The sequence below is a fragment of the Hibiscus syriacus genome, unplaced genomic scaffold (assembly GCF_006381635.1).
Source record: "Hibiscus syriacus cultivar Baekdansim isolate YM2019G1 unplaced genomic scaffold, ASM638163v2 tig00112910_pilon, whole genome shotgun sequence".
Taxonomy (NCBI): Eukaryota; Viridiplantae; Streptophyta; class Magnoliopsida; order Malvales; family Malvaceae; genus Hibiscus; species Hibiscus syriacus.
The window spans coordinates 617253-623333 of NW_024063417.1; positions in this window are offsets into that span (position 1 = coordinate 617253).

Genomic DNA, 6081 nt, shown 5'->3' on the forward strand with positions numbered 1-6081 from the left:
TAATATTAAAATAAATTTAAAAGTAATAATATTAAATTGCAAAATATATAAAAACAATCAGGATCAAAATGAAAAGAAACAAAATATTGGTGACTAAAAAAGTAAAATATCAAAATTAAAGGGCATAATTCGAATTAACAAAAAACTTAATTCTAATAATGTAATTTAACCTTATTTAATTAATTCGGGTTAAAAAATAAATTATACAAATTATGAAGGACTAAATAAGGCATTTAACCTAAATATATGTATAATACAGGTAAGGACTAAATTAAAATAAAATAAAATTATAAGACTAAACTAAAATAATCAAAAATCAATTTCAGTGACTAAATTGTAATGATTACAAACTTGGAGCACTGCGGACAGGGTTTACCCTCTTCTCAAAACGCACCGTTTCATCATGAAACGACGCCGTTTTGTATCGGGTATAAAATACCCCAAACGGCTAGCCCTTCGGGCCAGCTCTCATTTCTTCTCATTTCTTCTCATCTCTCTCTAGCTGAGAGAGAAGAGAATTCTCTCCCTTTTCTCTATTATTTCCCTCACCGGAGGGAACACGGTCTCCGACCGGCAGCCGCACTCCGGCACCGAACACCACCGCCGGCCACCGTCAACGGTGGCCAGAAATTTTTAAAATAACCTAGGATATAAATCTCACCGTTTTAAGGCCGAATCCGGCATCTATTTTCCCCAAAAGTCCCTGGAATTTCCTAGATCTAAGAAAATACCTTCGGTATTTTCGGTACTTCGGCATGTTTGGTGTTCTCCGGTGGTTCTGCTTCCTCGGTAAGGGTTTCTCCTCTCTTTTCTCTCGATTTTTTTTTTCTGGTTGCTTCGTTGTTGTTGACTGGGATGTTTGGTATATTTTTTGCTCTTGTTTCTGTTTTTCTCCGGTTCTTCATCTCTTTCGTTTTGCAGGATCCGGTGGCTTTTATAGCCACCACGGAGCTATGCTCGGACCGGTCCAGAGGGGAAAGTTCGGTGAGTCACCGAGCTATGTGGTGACTCACCCCATAGCCGCGACGTGTGGGGGGGGCAGCTGGCTTCTGGAGGCTTCTGGCGAGGCGACGACTTCGTGGCTGTAGCGGGTTCGAGCATCTGGCAGCTGACCGTCGGCAATGGTCTCTGGCAGCTGGAGAGGCGGCTGCGGCGCTAGGGTTAGAAACCCTAGCTAAAACCCTAAATGTTTAGGATTTCATTTTGGTCTGGGCCGGTTGATTGGGCTTTCGATTTGGGTTTGTAATTAATAATAAATAATAATATTAATAATAATAATAATAAATAATAATAATAATTTTAATAATAATTTAAGAAAAATGAAAAATTGATGTTTACACCAAGATCCTTCCCAACTTCAAGACCAGAATATACACCCCATAATTCAGCATGCAACATCGAGCAACACCTAATGGCCTTCGTAAAGCCTATAATCCACTCTATATTGGAATCTCGTAAGACCCCGCTATCTGAACGGTCTTTAAGCTTTAGGTCCAATTGGTTTTAAAAATATGGGAGTCGTAACCAACCATTTTTCAAGTGGGATTGGACCACATAAAATCAAATAATTTTAATAAAATATTTAATTTTACTAAAATACCAGTTTTGGTATACGAAATCAGAAAATGAGTTCGGGAGTCGATTATTTGTGGGGGTGGATTAACACCCCCACAACGCACAAAATTGGTACAAGGTCGATTATGTTTTGTTTTAATTTGAAAATTTACGAGTTTGATTCTTTATTTAATTAATGATCCAGCATGATGTAACTTTTGAAAAGGTCACCAATTTATTAGAAACTAATGACAATATCCTCCCCATGCATAAGTGGAGATTATATAATCAATCCCTAATAAATAGACATCACCTCGATTTTGAAATCATGATATGAATTAAAAAAAGGTATTAATTTATTTAGGAAATTCACAACAGTCCCGGCAAAGACATGAGTTATATTGTAAATTCCTAATAAACTAATATTGCATTATTTATTTTAATATCAATACAATACAAATAATCAAATAAAATGTTGATCCTATTTTTAAGGGACTAAAACCTAACCTAGCTAGAATTTAAGCTTTAATATGAATCCTAATAAATTTCCTAATTACTCTAATTAAAGAATTAAACTAACTAAATTTGAAGTTAAAGACTTAATCTAAGTAAAGAGTAAATTATTTATTAAAGACCTAATTGTACTAAATCTAAGTCATAGCTCTAATATTAATCCTAAATTAGATTTTAGCAAATTTTATTATACTCGAATAATTAAAAATAGAACCCATAGCACATGCGGGAACTACTTTAAATTATCCACTAATTAATCTAGATGAGGGCTTAAATATCTAAAAGTTTTGTCTAAAGTAAGAAATTTAATCTAGGATTGAAATCAAATAATCTAGAAATTAAAGGCTAAAACTAAAATAAATTTATATATACAAACTAAATATATACATAAATAAATTTGAGAAGTATAAAAAAAATAAAAATATTATATTGAATAAAAAATAAAAGAAAGAGTAAAAAATTTAGAAAAACAAAGAGAATTTAAATTAAACTAAAACTTTAATCCAAAAATAAAAACACAAATTAGGGAATAAAATAAACAAGGAATAAGGGAAAGAAAAAAGAGGAAAATAAAATCTTGGAAACAAATGTGGAAACCAAATTAAAAGAAAAAAGGTAGAAAGTAAAAAAAAATGGTCAGAATCAAGAAAATCAAATTAAAAGAAGAAAATAAAGTTAAAAAAAATAAACATGAGAGCTTGAATTATATCATACCCGTATAAAAACAAGGGGATCCACATAAGGACACAAATCGGGTCATCGAGTCATTTAACTGAATTCTACACTCAAAAATAAAAAATAAAAAATCTTTCTTTTAAGTTATGGATAAAAAGGGAAGAAAACGTTTTTCATTCAAGTTTCATGGACGGTTTTCATCGAGAAACCTCAAGGAAGACTAAATCTCTATGAAGATCTATTTGAAAGCCTTTTTTCCTTGTTCTTTGATTTCTTCTCGTCCGACGGAGTTTTAAAAAGAAAAAAACCGAAACCGATAAAAAACAAGAATAAAAGTAAAAAAAAGACAATTACGTTCAAATAGAAATTCTTTTCATTGGCTTGTATCTTTCAAATTACAAAACTTAGGGTGGCTCCCCTTTTCTTTTTCTCCTCTAAAAAATAATTATCCCCCTCTTTACTTAAGATGAATGTCTATTTATAGGCTCTAAAAACTCTAAAAAAAGAAAACTCTAGCATCTTTTCATTAATGTTAGATACACTAATTTAAAGAAAACCCTAAAATAATAAAAAGATCTTAAATTACCCTAAATAGACTATGAAAAGTATAAAACCAAATTTAATTATAAATATTCAATAAAATAATTGAAAATTCGTAACAAATTAGAATCCTGTATTGGGCCCGAATCCAATTTTCTGCACGCATTGTCATTGCTAAAATAAGCATATCTTGAGTTCCCGTGTCCGATTGAGGTGTTTCAAAATGCGTTGGAAAGATAATTGAAAGCCGATTTAGTTTAAAGAAGATACCATGCCCTAAAAATGTCTTGATCTTGTACAAAAATTTGTTGCAATTCAGCTGATGTATCAGGCTTCAAAATCCACTTCAATATAAAGTTTGGGGCTTGTTAAAGGTAGGCGAGACCAAAATTGGATATTACAGCTGCCCCTCTTTTCCATTTTCGTACAACGAGAATAGGGAAAAGAAGAAAATACATAAATTTTTATTCGGTTTCTACTCAAGCATATAAAATCTGAATAATATTATTTTCTAGAGATGGACTCTGAAAACAGTTTTGTTCCTCTGATGCCAAGACATATTCATTTCTTCGCCCATAATCAAGTTTGAAAATGATATTGCTCCCTTAAAATGGGGATGCTAAGTCATTATCAATAGTTGATCTGCTCATTTCTCTAAAGGATACCAAATCGAAGAATGATTTTTCTCATTTCTCTAAAGGACACCAAGTCATAATCAATAGTTGATCTTCTCTTATTTGTGAAGAATGCCAAATCGAAGAACAATCTTGCTCATTCCTCTGAAGGATGCAAAGTCATAATCGATTGTTGATCTGCTCGTTTCTCTGAAGGACGCCAAATCGAAGAACGATCTTTCTTCTTTCTCTGAAGGATGACAAGTCGTAATCAATGGTTGATATGTTCCTTTCTAAAGGATGCAAATCGAAGAACAATCTTGATTCTTCTCTGAAGGATACCAAGTCGTAATCAATGGTTGATCTACTCCTTTCTCTGAAGGACACCAAATCAGAGAATGATCTTGCTCATTTCTCTGAAGGACACCAAGTCGTAATCAATAAAAATTCAATTTTAGAGACCGTGTATTCACATGATATGATTTCAAATGTGTTGTATACAAAATGTATTAAGGATGTTCTAATGCAATTTTGTTGTGACATGTATATAAGCAAAATAGAATTATGCACATGTCTTAATCTCGGGATATAAATCTTCTTTTTTAACATGCCTCAATCTCATCAACTGAAATTTCTCCGTCAAGTTTGACAATCGTAATCTGTCCACACTTTGATGGTTATGACTTTTCCTGATCAAAACATCGTTTATGGATCATCCTTTTTCTATTTGGATCAAGGGAGTGAGTCTTCTCATCTTTCCCCTTAAAAGTCAATATATGAGGGTTAGTTTGTGAGATATAAACCCTTTCTTTTCTAGAGAAGAAAAGTTACGCTACAAATCTTTTTCTATAATCACTTTGACCTATCTAAGAGGCTTGCTTCCTGGTAAACACATGTCCTGAATCCTTAATTTTTATTATTTTGCCCTATTGAATATGATTTCCTCCATCTTCGAGGTTTAACTTTTGGCTCTCTTCTCGAGATCTCTCCATCACAAATCTTCTTCTTTCCTCTAAAATGTGCATTTATGTATAAAAGCCCATATGCAATTTATACTTATTTTGTGCAAATGGTGCAAGAGTATCAATTATCAATCTTATTCAGTCTTCAAGGAGGGGACTTATCATTTAGGAATTGCCCTAGTGTCAGCATTGTAGCATGCCAATTCAAGCTTCTGTCATGTCTTCTTTATCTTCTTGTACCATTGTTTCAAAGGAAATGTTTTCTTTTTGGATGAACACCAACATTGAATTCTTATTACGATCATGTATAGGGTCTCGATGCCTCTTCATTTTTTCAAGGGTGCCAATATCAACCCAAGTCATCAGGAATACCATCATTGGTCTTTCTTTCTTCTTCTTTAACTCGATGGTAAATTGTTTCTCTTTGATGCAGACACTGACTTTTGGTTCTTGTAAATCTGATTCAAACCCCATTTCTCATTCTCAAGCTATCCTCATTGAAGCAAACATGATGTCATAAAGACTTATGAGAAGTCTTCTTATCCTTGATTTAAAATCAAAAGATATTTTCATCATTTATATCTACTTATTCTTCTCGCTTTGGCCTCTTACTCATTGTCCGACTTCTTTATGTCTAGCTTTTGAGGCAAAGTGGGCCATTTTCATTTTAAGTACATCCTTTCTCTTTCAGATTGTCCCGTGTGAATTTTTTTTTCTTTCTTTTATTTTTCAAAATAAATTTTGTAAAACAAAAATAGTACCCCTTGATTCGGGCTCACAATTGAAACAAATCACCAATTCATTGAATATCAAATAAGTTAATTAATTTTTGATTTTAAAAAATTATAGCCCTTTAACAAGTGTCAAGATAAATGGGTTGGACTTTGGGTTAGCGTCACCAAAAATTTTCTAGGGTTTCTTGTCCACCAAGATGTCCTTCATTTTTTGGTCTATGCGATCATTATGACATGCCCTTCCATTTTGGTTTGGCTTTTCAATCAGATACAGATTGTCCGCGAATTGTGACTACTAAATATGGTCGCGAAATATGTACAAGTATACACAATCAAACAAGTAATACATTGATGAGTGAGTATGTATCCGCAGGGATTGGAGGAAATTTTTAAGTTCAATCATGGTTATTTACTATTTCACCTAAGTATAGTTAGTGATGTTATTTACAAATGAGAATGTCGTGGCAAGTTGAAATAGATATTGGTGGG